Source organism: Bombus fervidus, chromosome 8, assembly GCF_041682495.2.
Source record: "Bombus fervidus isolate BK054 chromosome 8, iyBomFerv1, whole genome shotgun sequence".
Lineage (NCBI taxonomy): Eukaryota > Metazoa > Arthropoda > Insecta > Hymenoptera > Apidae > Bombus > Bombus fervidus.
In genome coordinates, this window is record NC_091524.1 from 13,451,058 (window position 1) to 13,474,365 (window position 23,308).

Sequence of the window (23,308 nt, forward strand, 5' to 3'; positions counted from 1 at the left end):
TTTTAATGGTGTTTCTCGATCGATCACGATGCAATTCTTTTATTTTCGACGCTTTTTTCGCATAGCGTTAAACATAGGAAGAAATGCTCGAGATAACTGTTGTCGCGACACTTTTTAAGTTTGTATAGCATCCTCGGAACGATTAATAAATTATGCATTGCGTAGACTCGAAACTAGTTATGCATACTTTGGCTTTTTCAAATCTTTCTTCCTGCGTACACGTTGCACGAACATGAGTTATGAGCGTGCTATAGCGAAGCATATTTGATACGCCAACGCGAAGAACTCTGTGTGAATGGAATTACTTTGTTGCGATTTCCGTCAAATCACCCGAGTTTTTCCTTTATCGATCTTCATCGTTACACGCTGGCAAGTAGAATCGCGCGTTACGTAGGTGTTCTGTAGAATATAAAAAATGTCCGACATCGATATTCGAAATATAATTCAGAAATCAAACAAATAATAAAGTAGAAAAATAAAGATATTGAATATTACAGATAAAAGTACTAACAATTTCGATTAAGAATTTAATATTTCTAAAATTGATGGTAATCGAATAGATATCATTTATTAATTCCAAAAGTTGTCAATCAACATTTCTTTCGTTATAAAACCTTGGCAAACAACAATTAAATCGCGCGTTTAACATCCGCACTCCTATAATTCCCATTATCCGTGGTTTTTCCTGGTCGCGAGGAAACACAAACGTGCCACGTCGACGACGTTAGTCCAGGAAAGCGACGCGCGTCTAGTATCGCTGTAACAGGATGAAACGACGCGGTGGCGGTGCACTCGGAGAAATTGCACCGAAAAAGGTAGAAAAAGGGGGAGGAAGAGAGAGAACATCTAACCAGCTGGCTTGATACTTCATTATGGCTGCTGGTTTTTACGGTGACCCTCGTCGCGCGGTACTCACCGGGTATTTTCCCGCGTGATAAACGCGATTATTGTCTGGCGTTGTTTGCAGATCGATCCGGTGTTGCATGCGCGTCCACGTGCACGTTGTTTTTCATAGATCGACCGCATCAGAGGGCGGCGGAGGTAGAGCTGACGGGATGATCGGTTGAAATTGCGCGTCTACGCTTTCTTAGGTAACGCATTGCGCGTTGCGTGAACGGAACTCCACACAGAAAGAGAGAGATAGAGAGAAAGATAGATAGATAGATGGATAGATAGATAGATAGATAGATAGATAGATAGAAAGAGAAAGAGAGAGAGAGAGAGAGAGAGAAGGAGGGAGGGAGGGAGAGAGAGAGAGAGAGAGAGAGAGAGAGAGAGAGACGGCTGGTGTGCCAGCCCGTGGCAATTGCTACACTTCGTCTCGCGCACCTTTATTTTTGCTTTGCGTGAGCGCAGGTGCCTCGTCGAGCACGTGACGTCGCTTGTGTATCTGCATCCACGTAATACGCTATTAGGTAACGCGTCGATAGTGCGTGAATCGGATTTGCCGTCGTAACGCCTGCCTGCCGCCTACAGTACGTTTCATTGTCCGCGGATACCAGCGAACCTGCACAAAAGTCGGTTTTCACACGGGCCTGGAACACGACACACCAGCCGCCTGTGTACCATCGATAGAAAAACGTTTCGCTCGGCCAGAAGGACGTTTCGTCGTTTGAATTTTCATGGTGCGTCATGGTGTTCGCGCGCTTTCCACGTCTCCGGATATAGCCGAGTTCTCTCTCGCGAAATTCTGTCAATAACGCGACACCGCTGCGCGGATTTCATTGCTTTTAATTCGCTCTGTGCATCGATATTTGTCGTTTAATCCTTTTATCGAGCTTAAAATTCTTTCGTACACTAGCGTCCGTAAGCATTTCTATACTTCCAAATTATTGCAAATATATAAACTGTATATAACTATCGATCTCTGATCTCATGTCAGACGACCATATATAATTAGTACATCGATGAAAACAATAGTTAATATATGAATTAATATAAATAAAAGAAGAATCTGAAAATAACAGAAGAAAATAGTAGAAGATTGCGTATCGTCATAATCTAAAAGTTTATATTGGTTTTGTGAAGTGTCAGCTGTTCATTACACACAGATACAAAGATCGAGTGATGGAATTTTTATTTATCGTCCTTAGTCCTCTTCTTTCGCACTTGGACGGACTTCTGGATTTACGAGGTATTACATTTGTTGCACCTCAATTACAGCCAAAGGCAAAGAATTAATCATAACGTTGAAAATGCAATAAAAATCTCAATCTTTCTATCGAGTTACGCTAGACGTCCAAATATCTATGAACAATAGCGTATATATTATAGTAAAAGATGTATTGTATTATAAATGCTAGTTTTCTTTACAGTTTCGTTTGCCTCCGCTGTATTAAAACATTTACAAGACACTAAATTGCGTATATGGAAATTTATTTCTGTAATTCGTTCAATAGGTCAGCTATTCGCTAGCTAGATCTTGTAACTTGCTATTGTGAAAAAGCAATGGTTACTAGAACGATCGTAAGGATGCACATCCATGACCTATTTGAAATGTTTTTAATGAACGTTTTGCTCGTATCATGCCGATAAAGTACAATTCTCTGCACGTGTGTATTGATACCGCAACAGCGTATTTTTCCAGCATCGTTGCTGATAATATTTGAAAGATCTAAAGAGTTCTATGTTATACCGTGATTCGATGAAATCTGTGAAACGTTGATTAATGAAATTGCAACACTGTGTGGTGACTGTGATCGTTAGAGCTTGGCGTCGTGAAATAGTGCAGAAACAAGCGTTAACTGTAATCTCATGAAAGCATCCTTGGGTCAAAATGTGCACGCCTATTCCTGTTACATACTCATTAAGCAGGTATCTGTTCACGTATCTACCCGCACGTGTTCGTTTCTTTTTCTTGGAGAATCAAATAAACAACTTTCAAATACAGCGAACACAATCACTTTATTACTACGTGGATAAAAAGAAAGAAAAGGCGATTAATCTGAGACCTTAGATGACCTATTAAAAATGCTCATTTTGAGATTGTGTAATAAGCACCTCGTGACATTTGCATCGGTCAGTCGGTTGTCATTGTGCTGGGAAATTTTTCATCTAGCGATAACACATGACGGACGATTTCTTTTTTTTTTTTTTTTTTTTCATAAATCCAATCTTACGGTCTAGTCTCGAGTAAACAGTGTGGATGATATTTTAAAATGTCAAACGTTGGAATATTCGCAAGTGCGAACGTTTCTATATTATTCGACTAATTTTTAACGTATAAAACACACTTACTAGAGTAACCGTTTAATCATCTGATTGCTCCCTTTGAAACAACGTAAGAAATGTCGACGTGTTTTCCCTGCTATCCTCTAAATCGATAACTCATTTTTATGCTAGACCCGTTTATTGGTCCATTCAATTAATATTCTATCGCAAGAACCAGGCCAGCCTGTATCGCGTGATCTATGTCTGATATCGATGGTGTCTCACCACTTATTATCATGAATTCTCCGAGAACCTGTGAAAAATTGAAATCTGATCTTCCGTCTTCTCGAACGACTAAAATTTAAATACGATATTGTTCTGGTTATTCTCTCGACCATTTATCACGCCAACTTTTAATAATATTAATTATAATTCCTATTTTAATGTTATCGATTATAATTCACGAAAAATTTGCTTAAAACGAGATATTTCTCGTGATATATCGACAAGTTAAATTTTCGTTCGAAGAATGTGATATGCTCGTTTATTGAACTATATCGTTGACCAAATTGTTTATAATCGTCTGGCGACAAACGCGATCCGCGATACGTCTCAATTAAAAATCCGCAGTCGGCGTCGAGGTGTCAAAACATTTCGCACGCTATTAATATAAAAGCGCGGCCGCGTAACACGCTCGCACACGCTCACGTGCCAACAAAGTTACTCTAATTAATGGTAGCACGTTCGGTATTGTATAATTCTGTTTACGGTGGTTGCTGGCCTCGTCTGCATACGTCATGCAGCATGCGCGTACCAATTTCTACGGCTGATTGTTAAGTTCCATTTATTGGAATGTAACACTCGAATGAATGCGCGACCTGTGAAAACGCTTTTTAATATGATGAATAATCTGTGTGCATTGCTGCACGCCGCTCGATAAACGCAATGTCATCAATCAGGGATACCGAACGGAATACTAATTTCCCAGACGATTTCAAAGATGCATGGACTGTTAAAGCTGCGAAGGGTTACGATATTAAATGAAATATTTTTCTTTTTCTGTTTTCCCTCCTTTTTTACGTATCGTCGCTTACGATTCTCAATTATGCTGCTATTTTAATAAGCACACATTTTATTAGAAGCGCCTTTGGAAATTTTAAATAGCATTATATCTATTCGTTAATTTCGTAGAAGCGTAATACGTGGCAAAACACGTTGACCCAATTTACACAAATCTTTCGAAAAATCTTATCGAGGAAAATTTGTTTAAAATTCTATTTCTGGTAACACTGTGACAATATTATCAATGTTTATAGCTGTTTTAATCGAATAGAAAAGAAGAACGACTTATAGTAATCTAACGATGATTACCAACCAATTTTTATTATACCAATAATCTTGAATAAAAATGTATTGAAAATTGAATGTAAAATGACGTATATCCTATTCGAATGTAATTTATATCGTTTATAAGGTAAAGTTGTGCGAACTAGGGATCGCTAGTCAAGGAATTGCGTTTGAGAAACAGATCACTGAAACTCGTACGAATCAAGCATCTGCGTTGCAAGTCTGCACCCATTAAATCTTCCAACCTGACTACCCCAATACACAGCTATCAGTCCCATTAAAATTAACAATGTAACAGAACAATGTGTGGTAACCACAGCCAATTGTCTCGATTGAATTCCAGAAGTTGAACCCTGGCCGTTCTAATTGGGCTTGGTCTTTTCTTAGATAAACGATAGGCATGTTCAGCGGTATCTTTCTGCATTGTTCGAATCGATTAAAAAGAATTCCGCCACCTACGTGTGGTCACGTATGTACGTGCGGTTTCAAGGCTATGTAAATTCTGAAATATCGATGGTGGAGCGGCGAACGATCGTCACCTTGGTTTTCCTAGGCGGTGAAAAGACCAAATTTCCTTTTTCCAACGACGCGCGGTAAAGGCTTATACTTTCGAAGCGGTACCGGTGTTAGTTTCGAAGGGACGTGTGTACCTGTCACGTCACAAAGCGTCGGGGTTCCAATCAAGCGTTAAGGGGAGACCACCGGGCGTCGTGGCATAGAATTTGCAACTATGCTAATAAGAGGCGAGCCGAACGGACAGCTAATGGCTGCCGAGAGAAAAAGGACGAGCAAAAGTGCACAATGAATTCGTGAGGTCGTGACGCTAGGGAGAAAGAGGGACGGACGACGAGACAAAGAGGGCCAGCGTAGGATGAAAGGGTAGAAGGGAGAAAGAGGATAGGGAGGACGGAGGGCGACCACGGATCAATCGTAGCCTTCCGTGTTCCCTGCCGCCCCTCGGTCGCTTTCCACCCCTCGTCCCTATTCCTGGCCCTCCCCCTTCGTTTGCCCCTTCACCTACCAGTCGACTTGCACCCCTGCAACTCGCCTCCACCTAACCCCACTCCATCCACCACTTCTCACCCCGCCGATACACCCTTCTACTCGCTGCAACTCTCAACCCTCTATCGTCGTACTTGCACCGACGTGCACGCGTCGTTACGCAGGCCCAGACCTGTCGACCAGACACAGACTCTGTCTGTCTGTCTCTCTCTCTCTTTCTCGTTCTCTTTCTCTCTCTCTCTCTCTTTCTCACTCTGGTGGTTTCTCCTTCTCCACCCTTCTCGTCTTCTTCCCTTTCTTTCTTTCTTTCTTCCTTCCTTCCTTCTCCACTTTTCCTCACCGAGTCCACCATTTCTCTCCCTTCGGATATTTTTCTACCACCCTTCCCCTCCGCCCTTTTTTTCCCTCTTCACGCTCGTCCATGCGACTTTCTTCGTCCCTTAGTCCCTCTTTTTCCTTCACTCTTTCCCCTCTCGTCTTTACCTACTCGTTTCACCCTCTCGTTTCACCCTCTTGTCATTTTGTGGCTGTCTTCCTCCCACCGGTCACCCTTTCTTTCCCACTCACGTTGGAGGGCTAAGCGCTCCGCACAGAGTAGGTCAGTGGCGTGAATGATCATCAGTATTCGCGCCTGTGTGTGGGTGCGTCCGACTACGCAGCCGCTCGTACCCTCCTACCATTTGACGCGCACCCTCGCGTGTCCGCGAAAACCCAACGACGTTGTCTGCCCCGCTTACGAGATGATTTCTGATTTACCTTCCTTTCTCCGTTACCTCGTGTGTCAGTATGTGTATATCGTTTATTGTAGCAGCTGTTATACGCTCAGCCAGTCCACTGGCGAGCAATACCACGTTTCCAACCATATCGCGGTTTTTTACCGCCTATCGATTGCAGATTCGTGGTTCACCGATTGCATCGTTTGCTTTCGATTTGACATGGTAGGGAAATTAAGTACATGTTGCTACAATTTTACAATTTTTTATGTCTCAATCTGAAAATAGTAAAAAAAAAGAGTTCAATCAAAAATAATTCAAAGAACGCTATTAGATATCTTAAAGCGTGAGTTGAGTGCGTTACGTAATTATATCGATAAATCATTTAGACGCTTTGTACATATTTAGCGTCTACATAATAATTATAAAGTCTGAATAGAATATGTTTTAAATACGATTATCATTTCAACTACATTCATAGGATAAAAAACGTTGCTACAATAAAAGAGTAGATGGAAAAAAAATATAACGACCGTGAATCGCAATCACGCATTGGAAAATGTTTAAAAAAATTACGATGTCGATGAAATCGTAGATTTTGATAGCTTTACATAGTTACGAGCAGGCATTGCATAAGCTGAACTGTATCTTGCAGCCTGTCATATCCGAGCGAAGGATGTGTGCGCAGAATTGCACCGTGAATTGGACGAGTTTCACGGTCTCGACCTTGGGGCGGTTTAACTAGTTTTCACAACTTCTTGCACTACGTTCCGCGAGATTATTTTTACTTCCTGGTTAAGTATACGTGTATGTACGTTTGTGCATGCATATATATCCGGCCAAGATCGTAAAATACGCCAGCCACGATCCGACGACTTCTTTTTAATCTTTGTTTCTTTTCTGCGATTCTTTTTCTTCAACTTACATATGTACATAAACCAGATGTAGGAGAGGATTCTCTGCTTTTAGTTTCGTACTTTGCGCGCAGCTGTGCACAAATCTGATCTGCACTTTCAGTTGACGCGTTTTTTTCTAAAATTAACAAATGTCTCAAATCCGAGAAAAATATACAGAAAGACTCGTTGTTGTGCGAGATTTCTTATTTCAATTCCATATTAAATATAATCATATACCATTGTGAATCTTCTTGATTCGTTAAAATAAGAACAATATTGAAATATAAAAATATAAAGGATATCGATGACTTTCTTTCCATTTTCTGACCATTCTGATTCGATATTTCGATAGTTCTTGCAGCTGTCGGATTTTAAGTTTTTAGATGGTAGAAGTTTGACAAATGAATGAATTGAGAATAAACAATTTCGAAAATAATCATTCTTACTTTATCGTCGAGATTTTATCCATTAGATATAGAAAATCCGTATTTCCCACTTTTTAAATGCGAAGATGTGAAATCTCCATAATACTTGACGACCTTCTCCAGTCTTTTTCGTAGTAAATTGTAAAAAAATAAAATATACGTTTAATTAACCGTTCTTTTCACAGTTACTTTTTCGATTATATCGGGATTCCTGTGCAATTCGTAATTTTTAAAATTAAATCGTGACATTAGACAGCGATACTATACCTAAATTTAATGAAACATATACAGACACGAAAACGACTCAATAAAATACAGCACAGAATTGAAAGCCCAAAATTATCTCTACTCCTAACACGTATCTGTGTACTTTCTTATCTTGGATAGTCTTCGTTCGTCCAAACGATTAATTACAAACACGATCGACTTGGATTCGGCCTGGTACAGCGTTGATGTTTCACGACACAGCGAATGGTTAAATTTTCATGGCGCGATCGGCGACGTAACGCGGCGAGTTAAATCGTAATGTTTGAGTGCGCGCGACCAGTCGCACCGCAACGCATTGTCGAATGTTGAAAGGCCAATTTGCCCGCGCTTTCGAGCCGTTTTAAAGTTTACACGGGTCTGTCAGCGGCCCATCTCGCGAATTAAAAAAAAAATCGTACGCTCGCTAATTGGAAAAGAACGTGAACAAAAGGGGAAAATCGTGGTACGGAAAGCGACGCGTTAGTTTCGGTCTCGCGATCACGCGGCGCGGATTCACGCGCAGGAAGATGCATCAGGTCACGTCTCCTTTCGCATGCGTCTAAAAATAATTGAATCTGCGCGAGTAATGGTTACGGATTAAGACGCATAGGCGCGCAGGTGATTTCTTTCTCGCTTCGAGTTTTCAATCTCTGTCTGTTAGGTTCGTTAGGTACCAGCGGCTAATCAGTCTGTTCGATTTTCTTTGTACTTGCCAGTTGTGTAGCACGAGGAAAGAATGAAAGAAGAGTTGCATGTTGAAAAGGAAATCGAGAAGAGAAGGTTGGACGTTTTTATTCCACGGTTCGAGTTATATACACAGAAATGGAAAAAATTTGCAGTTTAATGGATGTATGTATTTCTTCGCGCAGATCAACAAAAATATTAAAAGAAGGACGTTTTTAGCGTGTATCTTGCGCACCCTTGCATTATAATTTGACAAATGGGTAATAAGATCAGCGAATATCGAAGTTACAGTAAATTGTGCACTTGTGTTGCACAGATAGCTTTCCCAATTTTGCAAATTAGAAGTTAGGTCACTAATAGTATCAGTATATATTACAAGTGTTCATTGTACGATTATTTGTAAAATTTATACTTTAACGTGTATAACGTTTGATATTCTACGCTTCTTAAAGAACCAAGAGCGGCACCCGAACAAAGAATTATACGTTGACAGCAACTTGATTTTACCAATTCAATGTTCCTATGTATCTATACGTCAGATCAGATTTCATATAATATTTTCTCACAAAAATGAAGACGTTGATAGTTCATTAAAATTAATTTCGACACGCGTAATCCTCGTAAGAGGACGTATCTCGAAGAGCACAAAAGAGAAGAGAATATACTTTTTTTCCAAGTAGAAGCCCAATGGTGGTGGCTGCATCGTCGAGTCGAGTTAGTTTATGGGGACCGGAGTCTACGTAGACATCTCACGATCTAACCTTACCCAACCTCCATCCCAGCCTTTCCTAGCTCTAGCCTAGCCTAGAGCTGTGTAGGAGAAGTGCACTCCACCACACTGCACGGACGTCTGCCTAGTATTGATCCTCGGCTCAGCTACTGGCTACCTTCACCCACTAATAATTCTTGTCAGTCTCTCACAGGCTCGACGATTCAGGCCCACCTTCGGATCTGTTTTTCCAAGACACGGCTGGAAAAAATTTATGAAAGTCAGCGGTGAAAATGCTGCCCTTTACACGAGCCTCGACAACTACATCATTTCGCATCGTCTCCTCCTTCCTTTGTGTACTTCTTTCTTATTTCTTTTTTTTTTTTTTATCGAATTATCAGAAGCTTGTGTATAACGATGCATCGTAATAATAAGCATTATAGTTTGAATCGCTGCTTTACGTGTTTCGTTCGGAACGGTGTAATTGTTTCGAGAGTATAGTTGTTTTAATTGGGGAATCTGAGGTAGATGTTTAAACGGAGTTAATTACCCAGACTTCCAAATGTAATTTAGAAGAAACTATGGAGGATTATTAAAGTTATAATAGACTCTCGTTTAGCGAAGTTCTTTTGTTAATAGCATCCCTTTTTTCTTACTAGTCTGCGTGTGACATTTTGATCGTGCAATTGCTTCTAATCTGTTTTCAATAAAAAAACAAAACAAAGCGATCTTTTCCGAAACATAGTTTGCCTAAATCGCTTTAAAAACCTAACTTATTTCAATTAATTCGACCAAGTCGCCAATAAGCTACTTCAACATATTCTCATCCCAATTTTGCCCTTGTCTAATCATCATCTAGAACGAATCTCGTTTCAATATGCTGCAAACATATATTTCAACGTAACGGTCTAATCTTAGTCTTCTGAAATAGTATCGAAAATACTTAAATAATAAAAGGTGTTGAAAGAACGTTGGAATCAGTCACGGCAATTAAACGACAACCTCGAAACAGACGAAGTTCCTGGTTTAGCTTAAAGTTCAGGCTTTCACCGTATCTTCTAGAGTTCTGCCCACCCACAAATATCGGTCGATTAGTTCCGATAACGACGGTCTCGATATTTCGAGACAACGCAAGCGACATCTGCCTCGAGTGGTGGTTAGATCTCGAGGATGGCGACGACGCTGCTACATCGTCGTCGTCGTCGTCGTCGTCGTCTTCGTCGATAGACTCACGTCCCTTAACGACGTTCTGTGCTGCGGTGTCGAGACTCGGGGTTCTATATCACGATGCTGCAAAATGTATGCCTCCTAGTGATAAACGGAGTCAACCCATCCGCCACCTTGCCGTACCACCATCGGCGTCCCTAACCCTTCTAACCTCCAGTGGTTTCCCCACTTTTCATCCTACGGTTGCATCTCTTTCTCCTCCCCATCGAACGTTTCACACTTATGCAACTAACCACCCTTGCGTGGTCCCAGGGTAGCTTTAACGCCACACAATTCGCTAATAGAAGCGTAGTAAGCTTTTTGCGTGACCACAGGAGTAGTTTCCATGTTGCGATTGTTTATCCGTATTGCTTTTTGACACTTTATCGCAGCTTCAGTTTATTTTCTACTTTTACCGTTTCTTGTGCTTTATTTACGGATGTTTTACTTTAAACATTGCAGGATGGTATATTGTCCTTTCTCAAAGGATCAAGAAAACTTGAACATTTTTAACATCGCAGTTTCTACAGTCTACCAGTATTTTTTTTAATATTCGCCGCTATTCGCTCAAAGTAATTCACGTTTATTATTATCTGTAAGATCTACCATAAGGGAGATTGTGCCGATGGCTCGTAATAATTTCTTTCTTACGAGATACACGCACGAGATAGTGATTTATCGAGAGTAATTCTACCGTATTCTATGTTTTCCCGTTCTACAAAAATATGCCAAAAGTATATACCACAAAACCGCATGTCGCTTTTTCAAACTTTTTGATCCTTCAATTTCTAACGTTCTCAAAAATTCAAAACCGAGGGAAAAAGAAAAATTATTAAACAACGCAACCACGCGAATAATAACAGAAACATTTACAGAAAAATATCTAAGTCCCTTCGTGAAATTTCCAAAAAAAAAAAAAACACAAAAATCACCGGACAATGCGGATGATAAGAAGTAAAGGAAAAAGAAGAAAGAGAAAAGAACGCGTGGGTGGTTGTGGTGCTGATATTAAACGCGATCAAAGCGCATCTGGGTAAGAATCGAAGAGGAGACCGCGTGGTGGCAAGCCTGCGAATCGGATTCGCTTTCGGAGGTCGTATGCACATGTGGCTGCTTATCGCTCGGCGCGGGTGCATGCACGTGGGTGGGACCGAGAGGGCGATATGCACACACGCGGGTATCCGGTGCAGCACGTTGCTGCACCGTCGAGAGAGAGTACAAACGGCTGAAAGCGAAACGTAAACAAACAGGTAGCTCTTCATCCAAACCAAATAGCGGGGGAGTAAAACTGTGCGCGGCGCGCTGTCGGCAGTTGCCGACGCGAGCACGGAAACTTTCTTCCCTTTGTTTCCCATTATATTTCCACATTACTTTTTTAAACGCCCCGTTAAATAGTAAGCGCCGCGAGTCTCGCGCGCAATTTTAGCCATTAGAACAAAACGAAGGAAAAGAGCGAAGGGCGGTGTGGAGGGCGGAGAATGAAAGAGACACGTAAACAAGACAGGCAAAAGGGTGAAAAAGAAGGGAGAGAGAAAGAAAAAAAAAAAATAGGAGTTTCAACGCCGTGAAATTCGCGTACCCCGTAATACCTGCTTGTTTGCATCCCTGTATTCTACCATTTTATTACTGTAAGATACAAACAGTTTCTAAATTGTTAAAAGCGCGGAAGAATTTTGTTGAAATAGATATTGTTTCTCCGGGATAAAAATTCTGAATCGTTGTGTATTATCGTTTGTTAGGAAGCTTTATATTGCGAAGGAGATTTATTTAGAGTCGTGCGACTGGTTACTTTTACATTTCTGTATATTTTTCTTCTCGTGTTCCATTGTAAACAGTAACGTTTGTTGTTATTTTAAAAATTATTATATACGAGCTAACCGAATTGAAATAAAGAGTTTCGTTATACGACGAATCTTTCTCGAATTTGTTTTCTATAGATTAACATATCTTTGTACAATTAGATAATTTTCCAAGTGGGGACAATCTTAATTTCTTTTTTTAATTAGAAACGCTATTTTTATTTCATACGACTGTTGACTACGTATTCTTTCACCCTCTTGAACTTTTCAAGAATATTAATCGCCCTAAGACTAATTTCACACCTAGTTACGTCTAGTTTCTACTAAAAAGCCTCGTAGATTTCTTTTCAAAACGATTATTCCGGTTTTTAAACATATTACGTTAAAAAACTTCCTTTCAGCCACCACAAAGTAATATGGAAAACTATACTTATCGTGTCTTTCCTCGGTAGTGTTCGATTTAAAGATGTAAATCTCGACCGAGTCGCTTATTTCCTATCATCCTACAATTAAATATAATTTTTTTGGAATATAATATAATATTATATCGCGTAAAACGATGGGAAGTGTTTCGATCGAAGAGATAAATCGGGTTCGAAAAAGTGCGTTTTAAATGGACGTTTCCGCAGATGGAAGCGCCGTTGATTTATGCGCATCGTTATGAGGTCTGATTTAATATCTTGCTGCTCCTTGTTCACCGTTCCTTTTCTTTTTTTTTCCTTCTATTTTTTCTTTTTTCTTTTTGTTTCTCTTCTTAAACGGATCCTATTTTCAACGAGAATATCGTTCGACATTGATCGGTGATACAGGAATTTTTAATGAAATCGTCGAGAAGGTTTCAGTATCCCCTTGAACGAACTTCTACGTTTATCGTCGATCGTCGATATTCGGGATTGTGTTTAATTTATCGGTCGCGGGAACGAGTTGAAGAAGTACTGCGAGCAATCGTTAATGTGACAGCGAATGCATTCTAATGGAAAGCTTCTAATAACGAGTCGATGTATGAAATTTAATTAAATGCAATTATACCTTGCTTGATTATCTTTAAATTTCTATTTCCAATACGTTTCTTTCATTCGTATTGGACAGTAGCATAGTTGATTTATAATATATATTTTTCTATTTTAAACTTTAAATATATATATATTTATTTAAATATATTTAAAGTTTCAGCAATCACAGACATGCAATGAGAAAAGTAACCTCATCTTCTATCAAACTAAATAATTCGTGACCATCGTTTAATCTATACGCGTGACAGCAATTATATTTTAAATTGTTATGATCGTGCTGAGAATGAAATTAGTCTCGTATCAATAATTTATACCGCCGTTCAGAAATAATTACATATCTAAATAATTACGTACATCTTATTAGATATTTTCACTATTATCAACTTACACAATTATATGTTATTAACTAAAGTTAATTAACGATTAGGAACGTGTGTTACGCATGGATTCATAGCGTTCCAAATGGTTGCATACAGCGTGCAAATACGTACATGGTTTCACAGGGCTTGGTGAACAATTTTTTGAAGATTATAATACCGATTCATAGCGCTGGAAAGGTTAACCCTTTCACACTCGTGTTACGTATAACGCAACAGCATAGTTTAGCAAATTATTAAGTAAGCGATGAATATATCCGTTTTTGACAAAACCGGTGTTAAATTTTAATATATCGTATCTTCTTCTATAAAAGCATAAAAAAAAAAGATGTATTTCCATTATAAGTAACACTGGTTAATAAAGCTTTTGACATAATAGTACCTATCTTTGTACCGAATTCTAATATGTATTCAAATTTTTTTCATCACCTATAGTCATTACGTGACTGCATTCTTTATTACTTAATAATTACTGATACAGTTACACTAATAGAGATTTAGCGTGCTAGATGTCTTTGAATATCTGTCTATTTGCGAGATTACCAGCGGAGTTTCCATATACCAGCTAACTACTATCGGATGAGTTAAACAGGATAGTTTTCAAATCAAATGTTCCAGGAAGTCGTCAATTATCTTCAGATAATACTTTATTAAACTACGTGTCACTAAAAAATCCCGTGTGACGAAACCAGATTTCACATTTGAATTCAGCACGAGGAATGCAATTGAAATGACGTATGAAAAAATACAAAATAATTATAAACAAGCGTATCTAATCAACGAGAAGGACGGAATCACCTTCAACTAAATCTATAGCTCAACTAAAATTTTGTCCTTCGTAATCTTAAAACTTGCATATTGCGCGAGATGAAAGCTATATGACTTTTGAACAACCCCATCTCTCTCTCTCTCTCTCTCTCTCTCTCTCACTTACTGTCTCTTTCGGTAAATTTCACGAAATTTTCCGTAAACCGAAGAAAGTCGTTAAATTGAACTAAACGAATTGGAAATTTTCCGATCGACGTTTTCAAAATCGCGATGAATCATTTTCTCCGAAAGCCGAATCGAGTGTTCGGCATTCGTCGAGTCCGATGACTGAGTATACAGTTGCTTTTGTGCACCGTTAAAGAATTAAAGAGCGTGCAGTTTTGCATTGCGCGCGGCTACGAGCGGCAACGAAGAGCGAGAAACGCGACGACGACAATGCAAACGCTTCCACTCGCAACGGCAATTGTTCGCGGAATAATGTCCCGCTAAGATACAAAGAAAAACTGGTATCTGCAGTCGATTCCGCGTAACGGCCAAGGTAAACGCGTGTGCAGCTTGCAAAAAGCACGAAAAGGGATTGCGCGTGGCTCGTCGATAATCGTACGACAACGCTCTCTTCAACGCGTAACTCTCTTTCTCTTTGAGAAAGCTACGAACCGATATAATGAACATTCTTCTTCGCGTACACGGCCGTTCTTTTTTTTTTTTTTTTTCTTTTTCACATCGCAAACCCTTTCCAGCGGTGGCTCTTTCGCGTCTAAATCGGCGTTCTTGCTCGATTTTACCCACCGATCAAAGCGATCCTTTCGTTTGACGAGTTTAAAAACGGCCGCTGCATCGCGCGTTCCGAGTTTCGCCGTTCCAATGAAAATTTACCCACGTAAATTATTTCTCGTTCGTGTACAAGCGTTAAAATGTCTTTCCTTTTTGGTTGCAAGCTCGTTTCTTTGTTTCTTCGCGAGGAGAAAGCTCTCGCGCGGATACGAATATTCTTTTCGCGTCCGTAGTTTGACTGGTTCGCCTTCCAAACGGTTCGACGATCTTCCGCGTGTAGATATAGCTACTGAATTGCTATTTTTTGTAGAAAGGATACAAATATTTAAATAATTGATAAAAGGAAGTCGGATAATGCTAAATGGACAGTGTAAATATATACGGAGGCTCCTTTTTGTTTACGCACAAATCTAAAGCGATATCTCTGCTTTTAAAGTACCTGCTTGTTCGGTTTGTTTTTTTTTTTTTATTTTCATTTTATGCCGCAAGTTAATAATATGTAAATTACAATAGAGCAAAATAACGCGCTAATGATGGAAATAAGTCAGACGTAGAATCGTTGGAGAATCTATGCGGCTTAATTAATTTCTTTCGTACGATAATAAATAGATTATGACAGAAAGATGTTATTAAAATGATAGTTTTTATTCAAATATTTATGAGAGTATATTTAAAGTAATTCGAGAACGATACAGAGCATTTATTTGTTTAATTAGTTCCTTTCGTTTCGCGCGACGAATATTATTGTTTGTTAAATAATGATAAACGAATCACAACGGAAAGATATTAACGTGAAAATTTCAATACAAAGGCAACGGTTATTTAACTTATTATAATAAAAAGGCCAGGTAATAATACGCGAATACTGTATATAAAAAGCATTGTGCTTGAATACTTAAAAACACTTGCTTGAAATTGTTATTACTTAAAAGAAACATTACCGATAGATAAATTACATGTAACTGTTTCCCTGAAAAATAAGAAGAGCAAGAATGAGAATAAAAATTACAATTCTTCGCCTTTCTCTAACTTTCTATTTAACAGCTCACTTCTATCGCTATACCTGTTAACCAAATACCACGATTTATCATTCATAAATATCGCATCGCCTATTCCTATGGATCCAAATAAATCTTATTAAATTCACAAAAATTCTTCACCACGCTCGCCACAAATCCTACGAAATCATAGAAAAGAACGTTCATTACGGGGTCGAATAAAAAGCAAGGGCGATCAATTTTGCGTCTTATTAGGTATACCCAATATATCATGGTAAGCGAGTTAATAGTAAAAAGAAATGGTAAGAAACACCACGATATCGAGCACAAGAACTATCGTTTACGTGCGTCACGGTGCCAAGTGTGATGGAAAGGAAACGAGTCCTCACTCCGCTCGATTTTATGTGTCGACCAAGGTAAAGCAGCGTTACGAACGGTGCGTAGTTACTCAGGAGTAAATGAGTAGGTCGCGAAAGGTTATGAATCATCGTGCGAAACGAATTTCACGGCGTGCGTCGCTTCGAGCCTGAGATCGAAAAAGTGCCGGCCGAAAAAATTTATCCGCGGAATATGGAGATGATTCGGGACGGGGTACGACAGAGCTTCGAGGGAAATTTATCGAGATAGAGCGCGAAGGAAGAGAAACCGCGAGCACGAGAAAGATTTCTTTCGCTCCACTGCCGGATTTCTTTTAGGAAGCTGATCCGCGCCTGTATTTTAATATGGATCATCGGTGTAATCGAGGGAAACCAGTTTTTAATCGTCAGTGAAACTATCGTAGTTTAGAAAGAAACGGAGAAAATAAAATTTTTTATCTCTTACGTCTGGAAATTGGTTTTGGCGTTAATAGAGAAAGTGTTATTCTCGGCTACGAGCGCTTCTTTCTTTAATGATCGGCAAATGTTGGTGAGAATTGCAGTAATGACGATTAAAAATTATAATATATAGATATAACATTGTAATATTAAACTGAATGATAGTAAATTAGGAATAAATTACAAATGAAATTATGATTAACTGAGATTGCATGTATTATGTGCAACAGTTTGATATTTTTCATAAATTTTCAAAAAAATGGCAGAAAATAACTTTTTAAGAAAAAGGATCTCTTATCGTAACTTTGTATTTGCGTATTTCGCTCTTTATCTTTTGATCGAGGGTTAGAGCAGAAAAATGATTGATCATAAGTAACGAATTTGATGAATTTCCACAATTTATTGACCACGTTGCCTTTTCATTTATAATTTCGATAACTTATATCAAAGTTTTATATCGAATTAATAGTCCAGTAACACTATTGAAGTTAATGGGATCCCTATGAAGGTTCATTAAGTTTTAATCGTCGGTGTTACGAAATATTCGATCGATTTATATAATCTACGGAGATACGCTTTAAACGATTTGTAAGACATTTTTTTACAATACATTTTTAACAAATTAGTTAATCGCAATAACATAAGATCGAACAAAACCGTGTGCATTTATTTTCGAAAGGCAGTGGAGCTTCTTTTACATGCTAGTTTTACAAGAACGAAGTAAAACTATGCACTGTAGTTATCTCTGTATGCACACGCGATTAACTTAATTCAACTCTATACAGAATAAAACTTTTGAAACTTTAGCGGTTCCAGTTCTCGGACTTAGCGTTGCTTAAAACTTCTAGATATCCACCACCTTCTCCAACTTTCGATGAAACTGGCCACAACGTTCCAAAAGAAAGATTGAATTCGCAAGACACAAGCTAAAAGTGCCTATTTCTTAAATAGGAACGTGCTCATTTTCAAATTTACGTAAACCGATTTTAACAAATCTTTTTCAAACGATCTAGATAATATCGTGAGAAAAACGTGGTATAATATTCTGCGGAAATTAAATGTTATGGTGTGGTATATTTGAATGCATTGTAGCTGTCAGGGAAAAATATATAAAATTCACGTAGCAGTCAACGAGTTAATAACGCCTGAAAGTTTCCATTTAGCCAAGAATTTCCCGCAACATTCGCTATCCCGATCAATCACTCTCGTTACCAGGAAAGAACGATCGAAGCTAGGACAGCCCGATTAAAACGAAGCCAAGGTATATACTGTACATATATAGGTATAGTATGTACGGTGAAACATTTTCTGGGATTACGAATCTCGCTCAGTACGCTCTCGTCGGTTCCGTGGAGGAAGCGGCTGCTGACAACGCGATTCACGGAGTTCCATGGAAGTCGAGGCAGTGAAAGGAAAGATTGGAGAGTAGCTGGCGGGCGAGTACGGCGGCACTGCTGAAGAACTTGTACAGGAAAAGGAGAGGAATAGGGCGGTCTTCGTGGCGATTCGTTGACGCAGGGCAAAGAAGTGGCTCATCGTCACGCTGTCTGCCATCTGCGTGCTACTGCCTCTTCAAATGACCGATCCGCAGCGCTTCTGTTACGGGGGTAGGCGCAACATCGCGTGAAAGATCGCGCGAGATAGTCGGGAAAGAGAGGTGAAAAAAGAAATTTCTTCGCCGAGTGGAAACGCGACGGATGTCGTGCGGTTGGGAAAAAATGTGTCGTGCGGTTTTACGAGTATAATTGATGTAAATCGACGATTAGAACCGTCTCTGGTACTTTTATTCGGTACGATTAATGTAACGAGCCAGATACTAAGATTATGAAGAGTTGAAATTGAATTCCGAGTTGATTTAAATCCAAATGATCATTTTATTGCGTAGACCATACGTTCAGAAATTTATATATAATTGAAACAGTGATAAATTACAGTATTATTTAAAGACTAGTAAAGATACTATATTATAGCTTACCAATTATATAGACAGGATGAATATTCGCCAAATTACTGGAGAAATAAAAAGCGCTGATAAAATTGCCTCTAATCCGATTTCAAGAGGATGAAAAATAAAATGCAACGTAGTTATGTATATTATGTTTACGTAAGAAAAGAGTTATGTATGTACGTAGAGCGTCGATTAGAATTATAAAAAAATTATAATTGTGAAAATTGGATATATCGTATATAGAAAATACGACTGAATACGAAGCTCCAAAAGAATCGAATTGATTTAAGGCATTATACTATATGATACTATATAATACCGGCAATATATAAAATGAAAATAATATAACGTAACGTGAAAGAATATTTCAAGTCAAGCAGGTGATAGTTTCAGCCTGGTAAAAAGATTTCACGTTGCAGGAATTTTAATTACTGGAATCCACGTACGTTGACTAATTTGAACGAAGCTTTAGAAATGAACGAGATGGCGCGGAGGATATTTTATTTGGATACATACCGTTCGTGTTTATCTTTAAATTGCGATTGTATTGCCAGCTATTGTTCATTGTACCGCTATCAAATGAAGTTGTAATGTTATAAATGATGTATAAACGCGGTACAACTCTGTTATGATTGTAATTTATTATTATGCGTCGAATGTATGGGTAAATGTTGACGGATACTGGTTGCTATACAAATAATCGTATATAATTTCGTAACGGTCGTTTCGGAATATTGTGTCCACAGAAATTATTATATATTTAATTTTCAATTTGCTGTCAATGAAATTCGCATTATGTATTATTAATAATAACCATTGTATTTTGTTTTTTTTTTTTGTTCGTTCTATTACTAAATGATAAAGGTTTAAAGTTTATGATAAAGCACTGCAAAATGATTAATTCGGGAATTATGGTCCGATTATGATAATCGCTATACATGTGTTACATTAAGAATCGATGTATTATAGGACTTCTGTATCCATAAAATCTATAAATACTAATAATAAATGGCGAAGAATTTATAGATATTCGATATTTATGGTTATCATGTAAATTATAAACGCGATTTACGTTATTAGCAATTCATAAAGGATGAATATTAATTCACGAATATCGATTCTTCAATGTTTCAGTTTTCAGTGATACGTCTAGCCGAATATACTCTTTGGTCGTATTCTAATATTTTTTTAAATCCTACAGATTATTCGCAAACTTTCTATCGTTACGTTTAATATTTCATTGCTTTTGTACTTTCCAGTAAGCTATTTTATTCTATATAAACGAGAAAAAATGATAGAAAAATAAAATTTTAATTAATATCCGTATATATTATTAAACTAATAATTAAAACTATCCTGTATATAAACCAATTTAAACGAACAATTAAGATTTTCACATATATGACGACAAATAAATACCTAGAGTTTTCCTTTACAATCGTATTTTTCACGGATAAAATCTCTTTTTACTCGATTCTTATGAGTTTTTAAATATATCTCCGCATCATTATCGCTCACTATCGTACATATCGAATTTCTGATTAATTTTCGCGACAATCACGCTGTAACGTTTTACCAAAATTGCGTTTGTAAACACAATTTCGTCGAAATAATAATTCGTTACATTTGCGCCGATGAAATTTCAAATATAATTCTCTTGTGCGTTGCAAATATCGTTTCCGGTCGTAATCAATACGACATCGAAACATTTCGACATGATGCGCGTATACGTAATACGCGTGTAAAAATAACTAGTCCTCGTTTCTATAATGGAAACAAAGCTTGTCCAACATTCACCAATTTTTCTAACGTAACGTGGCACCACGCGCGTTCTCCGATATCTGAAAAAGAGAAAAAGACGATGATATAAAACACGGTGTTTTGGAATTTTGAACGTTAAACGATACGTAGAAGATACACGTATTATTTGTTCCAACATTTTTACAAGAAGTATTAGCTTAGTCGATAAATTCATTTGTGGGAAATCCGTGGTCTGCGAAAATAATTTCACGAAAATGTAATTAAAACGCTATCGTTACAACGACAAGAAATCGTATTACACAAAATAATAGGGAATTTATTGTGGTAAATTAAAGTCAGCTTTAATTTCGTATCTCTTGTTGCCTTTTTTATAATTAAAAATGTCAAGAGGATGATATAACGTATAAAAATCGTGAAAAATTTCACTTGTTACATCATCAATCTTATTACGATATCTAATAGAATTTATCGATACTAATAAGTTATAACTTTAGTTGTAAAGTTTCACCGATAACGTTAGTTCGATTCTGCTTTCCTTAGTTAAAATATTCTATTATTTCGAAACTCGTGCCGTTTCTGTTTTTATTCGTACGATTAAAAATATTTATTCGTTATGTCGTAACCGTCTGTGTAATATAATTTTACTTAAGAAGATCAAAAAAACAAGACTTCGAATACATACTTCGATATATACCGAATAACGAAGAAATATTAATTGGGACATTTCGTCCAAAAAAAAGGCAGAATTGTGCAAGAAAGGTCGTAGAATCGTACAGGTCGTACCACTTAAATGAGAATGATCGAAACACCGGATGGAATTAAAAAATCTATTAATAAATTGCTTTTAATAGCCAGTACCAGGAAGGTTGCGTCTCCGGTTCTCGGAGATTACGAGTCCTTGAAAAGCCGAAGGGAAACGACGCCACGGCAAAAAGTCTCGATCCGCGCCACTGAACCGTCACCAATGATTGCACAGAATGCCGCACCACGTTTGCGCCGTGTGATACGCGTTAACAACGATCCTGTGTTCATTATCTGATTGATGGCGTTCTTGAAGGCAACGCCACCAACCCCAGCCAATGGACCTGTTCCATCAATTTCTGATACGTTCGCCGTTCATTTCGATAATGTTACGTTAATCGCATTAATTCATCATCTAATTATCCGGTACACTTTTCCACGAATAGTTGATGCCAATCAAATGATAATAAGTAAGGATGGTTGTTCGATACGCCTATGTATCTTTCTTTCGCGCTATTTTAGCAATTTTGGTAGTTCGAAGGGAAGATAATGACCAGAGTGGAAGGATTTGTAATTTTAATCAAATACAATTCGTCTTTGTTGAATTTCTATCGAATATTTATATGACAAGAGTTACTCAATGTCGTAAGTCAACTGTGAATATTTATGCAAATCGATACGAATAAATTCATTTTACCGATACAACTGAAGAGACGGAATCTACAAACAACAATTTTATAAATTTTATCCAACAAATATTATAACAACCGCTATATTATGAATATTTTTCATCGCAAACATTTGCACAAATTATATTCATAAGAATTTACATAAACATCGGCGGTATATCTGGTCGTGTGTTTCGAGTTTTCGAGTTGTTCTCTCGATCAAGTCGAAATAAACAAGAGGAAACCAGCGAAGAGTTAGGAGAGGGGAGATGGTTTTTTTTTTTTTAGGCAAACAATTTCACGTAGCCGATCGACAGAGGCGTCTATGACGCGAGGAAGAGCCGATTCGAATCGGTACTCGCGTTCTGTCGGCGTGTCTAGAAAACGGGCCGATACGTTCGAAGGATACTGAATCGCGAAGCCGAGACGAATCGATTGCGAAAAAAGCTGTTCGAACCGGTTTCGCGGTTCCGCAAAGTTAAGGAAATTGCGGGACAGATCGGCCACGCATACGGAAACACATCACGGGAACCCCATTATCATTTGCGTACAGGAACTCGATTCTATTAGGTGGTAATATATATAATGCCCGATTTCTTCCGTTGAAACGAACGTGAGTTTGCTTTCAATCAGAATAAGTTCATTATCTTCTTGCTTCGTTCTTAGCCCCTTGATATACATATATTCGTTTATGGCAAGTATAGAGATGCAAAAAATACGTAACGTACAAAGATATATGGGCAGGAAAATTACTGATAAATTAAACAATTCGGATCTATTCGTTATTGTTTTTTTAAGAATTTCTTTGTAATCTGTGAGATATATTTTATTTAGTAGCAGAAAATGAAAACGTAGTCTGCTATTACTTTTTTTTCTGTAAAATTTTAATCTGCGTTCGTTCAACCGCGAAAGAAATGTTTGCTCAAGTTTCGTTTCTTCGGTCGTAGAAACAAAAATCTGCCCAAACGTAGATCAGTTTCTACTAACAACGACGCTGTGTATCGTAATCGCAAATATTATAGCCATACGACGACTTTTGGATGATAGATTTAACCGAAGAAACATTTGATCGTTGCCAATATGACGACGTTAAAACGAAGCGCAGCGCTTCGAAGGGGTAGACAACGCTAACCATGGATCTCCATGGACGTATCGTAAAATTTCGGTTCGTTCACATTGTTGCGTCGAAAATCTCTCTTCTACCGACTACAAAAGGAATCCTGCTGGGTACGGAGGGGGTGGGTGGTCTACGGTGGCCACCAAAAATT

The 23,308-nt window shown here is 38.2% G+C and overlaps 1 protein-coding gene and 1 long non-coding RNA gene across 5 annotated transcripts in view; one reads left to right on the forward strand and one right to left on the reverse strand.

Annotated features, from left to right (window-relative positions):
- LOC139989699 (uncharacterized) overlaps positions 1–23,308 on the forward strand; it is a 112,479-nt gene that overhangs the window by 2,254 nt on the left and 86,917 nt on the right. The gene's annotated exons all lie outside the window — the stretch shown is intronic.
- Positions 8,583–23,308, reverse strand: part of LOC139989700 (uncharacterized) — a 185,053-nt gene continuing 170,327 nt past the window's right edge. Inside the window, exon 4 of one of the 2 annotated variants that reach the window (XR_011800383.1) lies at positions 8,583–9,433. This is a non-coding gene — a long non-coding RNA (uncharacterized lncRNA). Of the gene's footprint in view, positions 9,434–19,655; positions 20,712–23,308 lie in introns of those variants that run through there. The other variant, XR_011800382.1, reaches the window with a different exon arrangement.